Consider the following 14,874-nt stretch of genomic DNA (forward strand, 5'->3'; position numbering starts at 1 on the left):
ACAACTCACGCCCCATGCTCACAGCTTTACTTCTGCCAGTACCTCGTCTCCTACCTTCCAAAGTTAACAGAAGCTTTCCTGCGAAACTTGCAGAGCTAGCACTCCTGAAAGAAAGGATAGTGCGGAGACATGGCATAGCTACAGCCTGGGGAATGTTTCCAGATAGAGATTTTCACTCTGCAGCGGAGTGTGCGCTGATATGAAACTTCCTGGCAGATTAAAACTGCGTGCCGGACCGAGACTCGAACTCGGGACATTTGCCTCTTGCGGGCAAGTGCTCTACCAACCGAGCCACCCAAGCACAACTCACGCCCCATGCTCACAGCTTTACTTCTACCAGTACCTTGTCTCCTACCTTCCAAAGTTAACAGAAGCTCTCCTGCGAACCTTGCAGAACTAGCACTCCTGAAAGAAAGGATATTGTGGAGACATGGCATAGCTACAGCCTGGGGAATGTTTCCAGAATGAGATTTTCACTCTGCAGCGGAGTGTGCGCTGATATGAAACTTCCTGGCAGATTAAAACTGCGTACCGGCCCAAGACTCGAACTCGGGACATTTGCCTCTCGCGGGCAAGTGCTCTACCAACTGAGCCACTCAAGCACGACTCACGCTCCATCCTCACAGCTTTACCTCTGCCAGTACCTCGTCTCCTACCTTCCAAAGTTAACAGAAGCTGTCCTGCGAACCTTGCAGAACTAGCACTCCTCAAAGAAAGGATAGTGCGGAGACATGGCATAGCTACAGCCTGGGGAATGTTTCCAGAAAGAGATTTTCACTCTGCAGCGGAGTGTGCGCTGATATGAAACTTCCTGGCAGATTAAAACTGCGTGCCGGACCGAGACTCGAACTCGGGACATTTGCCTCTTGCGGGCAAGTGCTCTACCAACCGAGCCACCCAAGCACAACTCACGCCCCATGCTCACAGCTTTACTTCTACCAGTACCTTGTCTCCTACCTTCCAAAGTTAACAGAAGCTCTCCTGCGAACTTTGCAGAACTAGCACTCCTGAAAGAAAGGATATTGTGGAGACATGGCATAGCTACAGCCTGGGGAATGTTTCCAGAATGAGATTTTCACTCTGCAGCGGAGTGTGCGCTGATATGAAACTTCCTGGCAGATTAAAACTGCGTGCCGGACCGAGACTCGAACTCGGGACATTTGCCTCTTGCGGGCAAGTGCTCTACCAACCGAGCCACCCAAGCACAACTCACGCCCCATGCTCACAGCTTTATTTCTGCCAGTACCTCGTCTCCTACCTTCCAAAGTTAACAGAAGCTCTACTGCGAACCTTGCAGAACTAGCACTCCTCAAAGAAAGGATATTGCGGAGACATGGCATAGCTACAGCCTGGGGAATGTTTCCAGAATGAGATTTTCACTCTGCAGCGGAGTGTGCGCAGATATGAAACTTCCTGGCAGATTAAAACTGCGTGCCGGACCGAGACTCGAACTCGGGACCTTTGCCTCTCGGGGGCAAGTGCTCTACCAACTGAGCCACCCAACCACGACTCACGCTCCATCCTCACAGCTTTACTTCTGCCAGCACCTCGTCTCCTACGTTCCAAAGTTAACAGAAGCTCTCCTGCGAACCTTGCAGAACTAGCACTCCTGAAAGAAAGGATATTGCGGAGACATGGCATAGCTACAGCCTGGGGAATGTTTCCAGAATGAGATCTTCACTCTGCAGCGGAGTGTGCGCTGATATGAAACTTCCTGGCAGATTAAAACTGCGTGCCGGACCGAGACTCGAACTCGGGACATTTGCCTCTTGCGGGCAAGTGCTCTACCAACCGAGCCACCCAAGCACAACTCACGCCCCATGCTCACAGCTTTACTTCTACCAGTACCTTGTCTCCTACCTTCCAAAGTTAACAGAAGCTCTCCTGCGAACCTTGCAGAACTAGCACTCCTGAAAGAAAGGATATTGTCGAGACATGGCATAGCTACAGCCTGGGGAATGTTTCCAGAATGAGATTTTCACTCTGCAGCGGAGTGTGCGCTGATATGAAACTTCCTGGCAGATTAAAACTGCGTGCCGGCCCAATACTCGAACTCGGGACATTTGCCTCTCGCGGGCAAGTGCTCTACCAACTGAGCCACTCAAGCACGACTCACGCTCCATCCTCACAGCTTTACTTCTGCCAGTACCTCGTCTCCTACCTTCCAAAGTTAACAGAAGCTGTCCTGCGAACCTTGCAGAACTAGCACTCCTGAAAGAAAGGAGATTGCGGAGACATGACATAGCTACAGTCTGGGGAATAATTCCAGAATGAGATTTTCACTCTGCAGCGGAGTGTGCGCTGATATGAAACTTCCTGGCAGATTAAAACTGCGTGCCGGACCGAGACTCGAACTCGGGACCTTTGACTCTCGGGGGCAAGTGCTCTACCAACTGAGCCACGCAAGCAAAACTCACGCCCCATGCTCACAGCTTTATTTCTGCCAGTACCTCGTCACCTACCCTCCAAAGTTAACAGAAGCTCTCCTGCAAACCTTGCAGAACTAGCACTGCTGAAAGAAAGGATATTGCGGAGACATGACATAGCTACAGTCTGGGCAATGTTTCCAGAATGAGATTTTTACTCTGCAGCGGAGTGTGCGCTGATATGAAACTTCCTGGCAGATTAAAATTGCGTGCCGGACCGAGACTCGAACTCGGGATATTTGCCTCTCGCGGGCAAATGCTCTACCAACTGAGCCACTCAAGCACGACTCACGCTCCATCCTCACAGCTTTACTTCTGTCAATACCTCGTCTCCTACCTTCCAAAGTTAACAGAAGCTCTCCTGCGAACCTTGCAGAACTAGCACTCCTCAAAGAAAAGATATTGCGGAGACATGACATAGCTACAGTCTGGGGAATGTTTCCAGAATGAGATTTTCACTCTGCAGCGGAGTGTGCGCTGATATGAAACTTCCTGGCAGATTAAAACTGCGTGCGGGACCGAGACTCGAACTCGGGACATTTGCCTCTCGCGGGCAAGTGCTCTACCAACTGAGACACCCAAGCACAACTCACGCTCCATCCTCACAGCTTTATTTCTGCTAGTACCTCGTCTCCTACCTTCCAAAGTTAACAGAAGCTCTCCTGCGAAACTTGCAGAACTAACGCTCCTGAAAGAAAGGATATTGCGGAGACATGGCATAGCTACAGCCCGGGGAATGTTTCCAGAATGAGATTTTCACTCTGCAGCGGAGTGAGCGCTGATTTGAAACTTCGTGGCAGATTAAAACTAGGTGCCAGACCGAGACTCGAACTCGGGACATTTGCCTCTCGCGGGCAAATGCTCTACCAACTGAGCCACCCAAGCACGACTCAAGCTCCATCCTCACAGCTTTACTTCTGCCAGTACCTCGTCTCGTACCTTACAAAGTTAACAGAAGCTCTCCTGCGAACCTTGCAGAACTAGCACTCCTGAAAGAAAGGATATTGCGGAGACATGGCATAGCTACAGCCTGGGGAATGTTTCCAGAATGAGATTTTCACTCTGCAGTGGAGTGTGCGCTGGTATGAAACTACCTGGCAGATTAAAACTGCGTGCCGGATCGAGACTCGAACTCGGGATATTTTCCTATCGCGGGCAAGTGCTCTACCAACTGAGCCACCCAAGCACAACTAACGCCCCATGCTCACAGCTTTACTTCTGCCAGTACCTCGTCTCCTACCTTCCAAAGTTAACAGAAGCTCTCCTGCGAACCTTGCAGAACTAGCACTCCTGATAGAAAGGATATTGCGGAGACATGGCATAGCTACAGAATGGGGAATGTTTCCAGAATGAGATTTTCACTCTGCAGCGGAGTGTGCGCTGATATGAAACTTCCTGGCAGATTAAAACTGCGTGCCGGACCGAGACTCGAACTCGGGACCTTTGCCTCTCGCGGGCAAGTGCTCTACCAACTGAGCCACCCAAGCACGACTCACGCTACATCCTCACAGCTTTACTTCTGCCAGTACCTCGTCTCCTACCTTCCAAAGTTAACAGAAGCTGTCCTGCGAACCTGGCAGAACTAGCACTCCTCAAAGAAAGGATATTGCGGAGACATAGCATAGCTACAGCCTGGGGAACGTTTCCAGAATGAGATTTTCACTCTGCAGTGCAGTGTGTGCTGATATGAAACTTCCTGGCAGATTAAAACTGTGTGCCGGACCGAGACTCGAACTCGGGACCTTTGCCTCTCGGGGGCAAGTGCTCCACCAACTGAGCCATGCAAGCACAACTCACGCCCCATGCTCACAGCTTTATTTCTGCCAGTACCTCGTCTCCTACCTTCCAAAGTTAACAGAAGCTCTCCTGCGAAACTTGCAGAACTAACACTCCTGAAAGAAAGGATATTGCGGAGACATGACATAGCCACAGGCTGGGGAATGTTTCCAGAATGAGATTTTCACTCTGCAGTGGAGTGTGCGCTGATATGAAACTTCCTGGCAGATTAAAACTGCGTGCCGGACCGAGACTCGAACTCGTGACCTTTGCCTCTCGGGGGCAAGTGCTCTACCAACTGAGCCACCCAAGCACGGCTCACGCTCCATCCTCACATCATTACTTCTGCCAGTACCTCGTCTCCAACCTTCCAAAGTTAACAGAAGCTCTCCTGCGAAACTTGCAGAACTAACACTCCTGAAAGAAAGGATATTGCGGAGACATGGCATAGCTACAGCCCGGGGAATGTTTCCAGAATGAGATTTTCACTCTGCAGCGGAGTGAGCGCTGATATGAAACTTCGTGGCAGATTAAAACTGCGTGCCAGACCGAGACTCGAACTCGGGACATTTGCCTCTCGCGGGCAATTGCTCTACCAACTGAGCCACCCAAACACGACTCACGCTCCATCCTCACAGCTTTACTTCTGCCAGTACCTCGTCTCGTACCTTACAAAGTTAACAGAAGCTCTCCTGCGAACCTTGCAGAACTAGCACTCCTGAAAGAAAGGATATTGCGGAGACATGGCATAGCTACAGCCTGGGGAATGTTTCCAGAATGGGATTTTCACTCTGCAGTGGAGTGTGCGCTGGTATGAAACAACCTGGCAGATTAAAACTGCGTGCCGGATCGAGACTCGAACTCGGGACATTTGCCTATCGCGGGCAAGTGCTCTACCAACTGAGCCACCCAAGCACAACTCACGCCCCATGCTCACAGCTTTACTTCTGCCAGTACCTCGTCTCCTACCTTCCAAAGTTAACAGAAGCTCTCCTGCGAACCTTGCAGAACTAGCACTCCTGAAAGAAAGGATATTGCGGAGACATGGCATAGCTACAGCCTGGGGAATGTTTCCAGAATGAGATTTTCACTCTGCAGCGGAGTGTGCGCTGATATGAAACTTCCTGGCAGATTAAAACTGCGTGCCGGACCGAGACTCGAACTCGGGACCTTTGCCTCTCGCGGGCAAGTGCTCTACCAACTGAGCCACCCAAGCACGACTCACGCTACATCCTCACAGCTTTACTTCTGCCAGTACCTCGTCTCCTACCTTCCAAAGTTAACAGAAGCTGTCCTGCGAACCTGGCAGAACTAGCACTCCTCAAAGAAAGGAAATTGCGGAGACATAGCATAGCTACAGCCTGGGGAACGTTTCCAGAATGAGATTTTCACTCTGCAGTGCAGTGTGTGCTGATATGAAACTTCCTGGCAGATTAAAACTGTGTGCCGGACCGAGACTCGAACTCGGGACCTTTGCCTCTCGGGGGCAAGTGCTCCACCAACTGAGCCATGCAAGCACAACTCACGCCCCATGCTCACAGCTTTATTTCTGCCAGTACCTCGTCTCCTACCTTCCAAAGTTAACAGAAGCTCTCCTGCGAACCTTGCAGAACTAACACTCCTGAAAGAAAGGATATTGCGGAGACATGGCATAGCCACAGGCTGGGGAATGTTTCCAGAATGAGATTTTCACTCTGCAGCGGAGTGTGCGCTGATATGAAACTTCCTGGCAGATTAAAACTGCGTGCCGGACCGAGACTCGAACTCGGGAAATTTGCCTCTCGGGGGCAAGTGCTCTACCAACTGAGCCACCCAAGCACAACTCACGCCCCATGCTCACAGTTTTATTTCTGCCAGTACCTCGTCTCCTACCTTCCAAAGTTAACAGAAGCTCTCCTGCGAACCTTGCAGAACTAGCACTCCTGAAAGTAAGGATATTGCGGAGACATGGCATAGCTACAGCCTGGGGAATGTTTCCAGAATGAGATTTTCACTCTGCAGCGGAGTGTGCGCTGATATGAAACTTCCTGGCAGATTAAAACTGCGTGCCGGACCGAGACTCGAACTCGGGACCTTTGCCTCTCGCGGGCAAGTGCTCTACCAACTGAGCCACCCAAGCACGACTCACGCTACATCCTCACAGCTTTACTTCTGCCAGTACCTCGTCTCCTACCTTCCAAAGTTAACAGAAGCTGTCCTGCGAACCTGGCAGAACTAGCACTCCTCAAAGAAAGGATATTGCGGAGACATAGCATAGCTACAGCCTGGGGAACGTTTCCAGAATGAGATTTTCACTCTGCAGTGCAGTGTGTGCTGATATGAAACTTCCTGGCAGATTAAAACTGTGTGCCGGACCGAGACTCGAACTCGGGACATTTGCCTCTCGGGGGCAAGTGCTCCACCAACTGAGCCATGCAAGCACAACTCACGCCCCATGCTCACAGCTTTATTTCTGCCAGTACCTCGTCTCCTACCTTCCAAAGTTAACAGAAGCTCTCCTGCGAACCTTGCAGAACTAACACTCCTGAAAGAAAGGATATTGCGGAGACATGGCATAGCCACAGGCTGGGGAATGTTTCCAGAATGAGATTTTCACTCTGCAGCGGAGTGTGCGCTGATATGAAACTTCCTGGCAGATTAAAACTGCGTGCCGGCCCAAGACTCGAACTCGGGACATTTGCCTCTCGCGGGCAAGTGCTCTACCAACTGAGCCACTCAAGCACGACTCTCGCTCCATCCTCACAGCTTTACTTCTGCCAGTACCTCGTCTCCTACCTTCCAAAGTTAACAGAAGCTGTCCTGCGAACCTTGCAGAACTAGCACTCCTGAAAGAAAGGAGATTGCGGAGACATGACATAGCTACAGTCTGGGGAATAATTCCAGAATGAGATTTTCACTCTGCAGCGGAGTGTGCGCTGATATGAAACTTCCTGGCAGATTAAAACTGTGTGCCGGACCGAGACTCGAACTCGGGACCTTTGCCTCTCGAGGGCAAGTGCTCTACGAACTGAGCCACGGAAGCACAAATCACGCCCCATGCTCACAGCTTTATTTCTGCCAGTACCTCGTCTCCTACCTTCCAGAGTTAACAGAAGCTCTCCTGCGAACCTTGCAGAACTAGCACTCCTGAATGAAAGGATATTGCGGAGACATGACATAACTACTGCCTGGGGAATGTTTCCAGAATGTGATTTTCACTCTGCAGCGGAGTGTGCGCTGATATGAAACTTCCTGGCAGATTAAAACTGCGTGCCGGACCGAGACTCGAACTCGGGACCTTTGACTCTCGGGGGCAAGTGCTCTACCAACTGAGCCACGCAAGCAAAACTCACGCCCCATGCTCACAGCTTTATTTCTGCCAGTACCTCGTCACCTACCCTCCAAAGTTAACAGAAGCTCTCCTGCAAACCTTGCAGAACTAGCACTGCTGAAAGAAAGGATATTGCGGAGACATGACATAGCTACAGTCTGGGCAATGTTTCCAGAATGAGATTTTTACTCTGCAGCGGAGTGTGCGCTGATATGAAACTTCCTGGCAGATTAAAACTGCGTGCCGGACCGAGACTCGAACTCGGGATATTTGCCTCTCGCGGGCAAATGCTCTACCAACTGAGCCACTCAAGCACGACTCACGCTCCATCCTCACAGCTTTACTTCTGCCAATACCTCGTCTCCTACCTTCCAAAGTTAACAGAAGCTCTCCTGCGAATCTTGCAGAACTAGCACTCCTCAAAGAAAAGATATTGCGGAGACATGACATAGCTACAGTCTGGGGAATGTTTCCAGAATGAGATTTTCACTCTGCAGCGGAGTGTGCGCTGATATGAAACTTCCTGGCAGATTAAAACTGCGTGCGGGACCGAGACTCGAACTCGGGACATTTGCCTCTCGCGGGCAAGTGCTCTACCAACTGAGACACCCAAGCACAACTCACGCTCCATCCTCACAGCTTTATTTCTGCTAGTACCTCGTCTCCTACCTTCCAAAGTTAACAGAAGCTCTCCTGCGAAACTTGCAGAACTAACGCTCCTGAAAGAAAGGATATTGCGGAGACATGGCATAGCCACAGCCCGGGGAATGTTTCCAGAATGAGATTTTCACTCTGCAGCGGAGTGAGCGCTGATTTGAAACTTCGTGGCAGATTAAAACTAGGTGCCAGACCGAGACTCGAACTCGGGACATTTGCCTCTCGCGGGCAAATGCTCTACCAACTGAGCCACCCAAGCACGACTCAAGCTCCATCCTCACAGCTTTACTTCTGCCAGTACCTCGTCTCGTACCTTACAAAGTTAACAGAAGCTCTCCTGCGAACCTTGCAGAACTAGCACTCCTGAAAGAAAGGATATTGCGGAGACATGGCATAGCTACAGCCTGGGGAATGTTTCCAGAATGAGATTTTCACTCTGCAGTGGAGTGTGCGCTGGTATGAAACTACCTGGCAGATTAAAACTGCGTGCCGGATCCAGACTCGAACTCGGGATATTTTCCTATCGCGGGCAAGTGCTCTACCAACTGAGCCACCCAAGCACAACTAACGCCCCATGCTCACAGCTTTACTTCTGCCAGTACCTCGTCTCCTACCTTCCAAAGTTAACAGAAGCTCTCCTGCGAACCTTGCAGAACTAGCACTCCTGAAAGAAAGGATATTGCGGAGACATGGCATAGCTACAGCCTGGGGAATGTTTCCAGAATGAGATTTTCACTCTGCAGCGGAGTGTGCGCTGATATGAAACTTCCTGGCAGATTAAAACTGCGTGCCGGACCGAGACTCGAACTCGGGACCTTTGCCTCTCGCGGGCAAGTGCTCTACCAACTGAGCCACCCAAGCACGACTCACGCTACATCCTCACAGCTTTACTTCTGCCAGTACCTCGTCTCCTACCTTCCAAAGTTAACAGAAGCTGTCCTGCGAACCTGGCAGAACTAGCACTCCTCAAAGAAAGGATATTGCGGAGACATAGCATAGCTACAGCCTGGGGAACGTTTCCAGAATGAGATTTTCACTCTGCAGTGCAGTGTGTGCTGATATGAAACTTCCTGGCAGATTAAAACTGTGTGCCGGACCGAGACTCGAACTCGGGACCTTTGCCTCTCGGGGGCAAGTGCTCCACCAACTGAGCCATGCAAGCACAACTCACGCCCCATGCTCACAGCTTTATTTCTGCCAGTACCTCGTCTCCTACCTTCCAAAGTTAACAGAAGCTCTCCTGCGAAACTTGCAGAACTAACACTCCTGAAAGAAAGGATATTGCGGAGACATGGCATAGCCACAGGCTGGGGAATGTTTCCAGAATGAGATTTTCACTCTGCAGTGGAGTGTGCGCTGATATGAAACTTCCTGGCAGATTAAAACTGCGTGCCGGACCGAGACTCGAACTCGTGACCTTTGCCTCTCGGGGGCAAGTGCTCTACCAACTGAGCCACCCAAGCACGGCTCACGCTCCATCCTCACATCATTACTTCTGCCAGTACCTCGTCTCCAACCTTCCAAAGTTAACAGAAGCTCTCCTGCGAAACTTGCAGAACTAACACTCCTGAAAGAAAGGATATTGCGGAGACATGGCATAGCTACAGCCCGGGGAATGTTTCCAGAATGAGATTTTCACTCTGCAGCGGAGTGAGCGCTGTTATGAAACTTCGTGGCAGATTAAAACTGCGTGCCAGACCGAGACTCGAACTCGGGACATTTGCCTCTCGCGGGCAAATGCTCTACCAACTGAGCCACCCAAACACGACTCACGCTCCATCCTCACAGCTTTACTTCTGCCAGTACCTCGTCTCGTACCTTACAAAGTTAACAGAAGCTCTCCTGCGAACCTTGCAGAACTAGCACTCCTGAAAGAAAGGATATTGCGGAGACATGGCATAGCTACAGCCTGGGGAATGTTTCCAGAATGGGATTTTCACTCTGCAGTGGAGTGTGCGCTGGTATGAAACTACCTGGCAGATTAAAACTGCGTGCCGGATCGAGACTCGAACTCGGGACATTTGCCTATCGCGGGCAAGTGCTCTACCAACTGAGCCACCCAAGCACAACTCACGCCCCATGCTCACAGCTTTACTTCTGCCAGTACCTCGTCTCCTACCTTCCAAAGTTAACAGAAGCTCTCCTGCGAACCTTGCAGAACTAGCACTCCTGAAAGAAAGGATATTGCGGAGACATGGCATAGCTACAGCCTGGGGAATGTTTCCAGAATGAGATTTTCACTCTGCAGCGGAGTGTGCGCTGATATGAAACTTCCTGGCAGATTAAAACTGCGTGCCGGACCGAGACTCGAACTCGGGACCTTTGCCTCTCGCGGGCAAGTGCTCTACCAACTGAGCCACCCAAGCACGACTCACGCTACATCCTCACAGCTTTACTTCTGCCAGTACCTCGTCTCCTACCTTCCAAAGTTAACAGAAGCTGTCCTGCGAACCTGGCACAACTAGCACTCTTCAAAGAAAGGAAATTGCGGAGACATAGCATAGCTACAGCCTGGGGAACGTTTCCAGAATGAGATTTTCACTCTGCAGTGCAGTGTGTGCTGATATGAAACTTCCTGGCAGATTAAAACTGTGTGCCGGACCGAGACTCGAACTCGGGACCTTTGCCTCTCGGGGGCAAGTGCTCCACCAACTGAGCCATGCAAGCACAACTCACGCCCCATGCTCACAGCTTTATTTCTGCCAGTACCTCGTCTCCTACCTTCCAAAGTTAACAGAAGCTCTCCTGCGAACCTTGCAGAACTAACACTCCTGAAAGAAAGGATATTGCGGAGACATGGCATAGCCACAGGCTGGGGAATGTTTCCAGAATGAGATTTTCACTCTGCAGCGGAGTGTGCGCTGATATGAAACTTCCTGGCAGATTAAAACTGCGTGCCGGACCGAGACTCGAACTCGGGACATTTGCCTCTCGGGGGCAAGTGCTCTACCAACTGAGACACCCAAGCACAACTCACGCCCCATGCTCACAGTTTTATTTCTGCCAGTACCTCGTCTCCTACCTTCCAAAGTTAACAGAACCTCTCCTGCGAACCTTGCAGAACTAGCACTCCTGAAAGTAAGGATATTGCGGAGACATGGCATAGCCACAGGCTGGGGAATGTTTCCAGAATGAGATTTTCACTCTGCAGTGGAGTGTGCGCTGTTATGAAACTTCCTGGCAGATTAAAACTGCGTGCCGGACCGAGACTCGAACTCGTGACCTTTGCCTCTCGGGGGCAAGTGCTCTACCAACTGTGCCACCCAAGCACGACTCACGCTATATACTCACAGCTTTACTTCTGCCAGTACCTCGTCTCCTACCTTCCAAAGTTAACAGAAGCTCTCCTGCGAACCTTGCAGAACTAGCACTCCTGAAAGTAAGGATATGCGGAGACATGGCATAGCTACAGACTGGGGAATGTTTCCAGAATGAGATTTTCACTCTGCAGCGGAGTGTGCGCTGATATGAAACTTCCTGGCAGATTAAAACTGCGTGCCGGACCGAGACTCGAACTCGGGACATTTGCCTCTCGGGGGCAAGTGCTCTACCAACTGAGCCACCCAAGCACAACTCACGCCCCATGCTCACAGTTTTATTTCTGCCAGTACCTCGTCTCCTACCTTCCAAAGTTAACAGAAGCTCTCCTGCGAGCCTTGCAGGAATAGCACTCCTGAAAGAAAGGATATTGCGGAGACATGGCATAGCTACAGCCTGGGGAATGTTTCCAGAATGAGATTTTCACTCTGCAGCGGAGAGTGCGCTGATATGAAACTTCCTGGCAGATTAAAACTGCGTGCCGGACCGAGACTCGAACTCGGGACCTTTGCCTCTCGGGGGCAAGTGCTCTACCAACTGAGCCACCGAAGCACGACTCACACTCCATCCTCACAGCTTTACTTCTGCCAGTACCTGGTCTCCTACCTTCCAAAGTTAACAGCAGCTCTAATGCGAACCTTGCAGAAATAGCACTCCTGAAAGAAAGGATATTGCGGAGACATGGCATAGCTACAGCCTGGGGAATGTTTCCAGAATGAGAATTTCACTCTGCAGCGGAGTGTGCGCTGATATGAAACTTCCTGGCAGATTAAAACTGCGTGCCGGACCGAGACTCGAACTCGGGACATTTGCCTCTCGCGGGCAAGTGCTCTACCAACCGAGCCACCCAAGCACAACTCACGCTCCATCCTCACAGCTTTACTCCTGCCAGTACCTCGTCTCCTACCTTCCAAAGTTAACAGAAATTCTCCTGCGAACCTTGCAGAACTGGCACTCCTGAAAAAAAGGATATTGCGGAGACATGGCATAGCTACAGCCTGGGGAAGGTTTCCAGAATGAGATTTTCACGCTGCAGCGGAGTGTGCGCTGATATGAAACTTCCTGGCAGATTAAAACTGCGTGCCGGACCGAGACTCGAACTCGGGACATTTGCCTCTCGCGGGCAAGTGCTCTACCAACCGAGGCACCCAAGCACAACTCACGCTCCATCCTCACAGCTTTACTTCTGCCAGTACCTCGTCTCCTACCTTCCAAAGTTAACAGAAGCTCTCCTGCGAACCTTGCACAACTAGCACTCCTGAAAGAAATGATATTGCGGAGACATGGCATAGCCACAGCCTGGGGAATGTTTCCAGAATGAGATTGTCACTCTGCAGTGGACTGTGCGCTGATATGAAACTTCCTGGCAGATTAAATCTGCGTGCCGGACCGAGACTCGAACTCGGGACCTTTGCCTCTCGCGGGCAAGTGCTCTACCAACTGGGCCACCCAAGCACGACTCACGCTCCATCCTCACAGCTTTACTTCTGCCAGTACCTCGTCTCCTACCTTCCATAGATAACAGAAGCTCTCCTGCGAACCTTGCATAACTAGCACTCCTGAAAAAAAGGATATTGCGGAGACATGGCATAGTTACAGTCTGGGGAATGTTTCCAGAATGAGATTTTCACTCTGCAGCGGAGTGTGCGCTGATATGAAACTTCCTGGCAGATTAAAACTGCGTGCCGGACCAAGACTCGTACTCGGGACATTTGCCTCTCGCGGGCAAGTGCTCTACCAACCGAGCCACCCAAGCACAACTCACGCACCATCCTCACAGCTTTACTTCTGCCAGTACCTCGTCTCCAACCTTCCAAAGTTAACAGAAGCTCTCCTGCGAACCTTGCAGAACTAGCACCCCTGAAAGAATGGATATTGCGGAGACATGGCATAGCCACAGCCTGGGGAATGTTTCGAGAATGAGATTTTCACTCTGCAGCGGAGTGTGCGCTGATATGAAACTTCCTGGCAGATTAAAACTGCGTGCCGGACAAAGACTCGAACTCGGGACATTTGCCTCTCGCGGGCAAGTGCTCTACCAACCGAGCCACCCAAGCACAACTCACGCTCCATCCTCACAGCTTTACTTCTGCCAGTACCTCGTCTCCAACCTTCCAAAGTTAACAGAAGCTCTCCTGCGAACCTTGCAGATCTAGCACACCTGAAAGAAAGGATATCGCAGAGACATGGCATAGCTACAGCCTGGGGAATGTCTCCAGAATGAGATTTTCACTCTGCAGAGAAGTGTGCGCTGATATGAAACTTCCTGGCAGATTAAAACTGCGTGCCGAACCGATTCTCGAACTCGGGACATTTGCCTCTCTCCGGCAAGTGCTCTACCAACCGAGCCACCCAAGCACAAGTCACGCCCCATGCTCAAAGCTTTATTTCTGCCAGTACCTCGTCTTCTACCTTCCAAAGTTAACAGAAGCTCTCCTGCGAACCTTGCAGAACTAGCACTCCTGAAAGTAAGGATATGCGGAGACACGGGATAGCTACAGCGTGGGGAATGTTTCCAGAATGAGATTTTCACTCTGCAGCGGAGTGTGCGCTGATATGAAACTTCCTGGCAGATTAAAACTGCGTGCCGGACCGAGACTCGAACTCGGGACATTTGCCTCTCGGGGGCAAGTGCTCTACCAACTGAGCCACCCAAGCACGACTCACGCCCCATGCTCACAGTTTTATTTCTGCCAGGACCTCGTCTCCTACATTCCAAAGTTAACAGAAGCTCTCCTGCGAGCCTTGCAGGAATAGCACTCCTGAAAGAAAGGATATTGCGGAGACATGGCATAGCTACAGCCTGGGGAATGTTTCCAGAATGAGATTTTCACTCTGCAGCGGAGAGTGCGCTGATATGAAACTTCCTGGCAGATTAAAACTGCGTGCCGGACCGAGACTCGAACTCGGGACCTTTGCCTCTCGGGGGCAAGTGCTCTACCAACTGAGCCACCCAAGCACGACTCACACTCCATCCTCACAGCTTTACTTCTGCCAGTACCTCGTCTCCTAGCTTCCAAAGTTAACAGAAGCTCTCCTGCGAACCTTTGCAGAACTAGCACCCCTGAAAGAAAGGATAATGCGGAGACATGGCATAGCTACAGCCTGGGGAATGTTTCCAGAATGAGATTTTCACTCTGCAGCGGAGTGTGGGTTGATATGAAACTTCCAGGCAGATTAAAACTGCGTGCCGGACCGAGACTCGAACTCGGGACATTTGCCTCTCGGGGGCAAGTGCTCTACCAACTGAGCCACCCAAGCACAACTCACGCCCCATGCTCTCAGCTTTATTTCTGCCAGTACCTCGTCTCCTACCTTCCAAACTTAACAGAAGCTCTCCTGCGAACCTTGCAGCACTAGCACTCCTGAAAGAAATGATATTGCGGA

At 51.0% G+C, this 14,874-nt stretch overlaps 3 non-coding genes across 3 annotated transcripts; all 3 read right to left on the reverse strand.

Annotated features, from left to right (window-relative positions):
* Positions 1-1,430: 1,430 nt before the first annotated feature.
* Trnas-cga (transfer RNA serine (anticodon CGA)) lies at positions 1,431-1,505 on the reverse strand. Its single transcript has one exon. It is a non-coding gene; the product is annotated as a tRNA-Ser (tRNA).
* A 10,459-nt stretch (positions 1,506-11,964) lies between these two features.
* Trnas-cga (transfer RNA serine (anticodon CGA)) lies at positions 11,965-12,041 on the reverse strand. The gene has a single exon. It is a non-coding gene; the product is annotated as a tRNA-Ser (tRNA).
* Positions 12,042-14,369: 2,328 nt separating this feature from the next.
* On the reverse strand, positions 14,370-14,446 carry Trnas-cga (transfer RNA serine (anticodon CGA)). Its single transcript has one exon. It is a non-coding gene; the product is annotated as a tRNA-Ser (tRNA).
* Positions 14,447-14,874: the final 428 nt, after the last annotated feature.

Source organism: Schistocerca serialis, unplaced genomic scaffold (genome assembly GCF_023864345.2).
Source record: "Schistocerca serialis cubense isolate TAMUIC-IGC-003099 unplaced genomic scaffold, iqSchSeri2.2 HiC_scaffold_1420, whole genome shotgun sequence".
Classification (NCBI taxonomy): Eukaryota; Metazoa; Arthropoda; class Insecta; order Orthoptera; family Acrididae; genus Schistocerca; species Schistocerca serialis.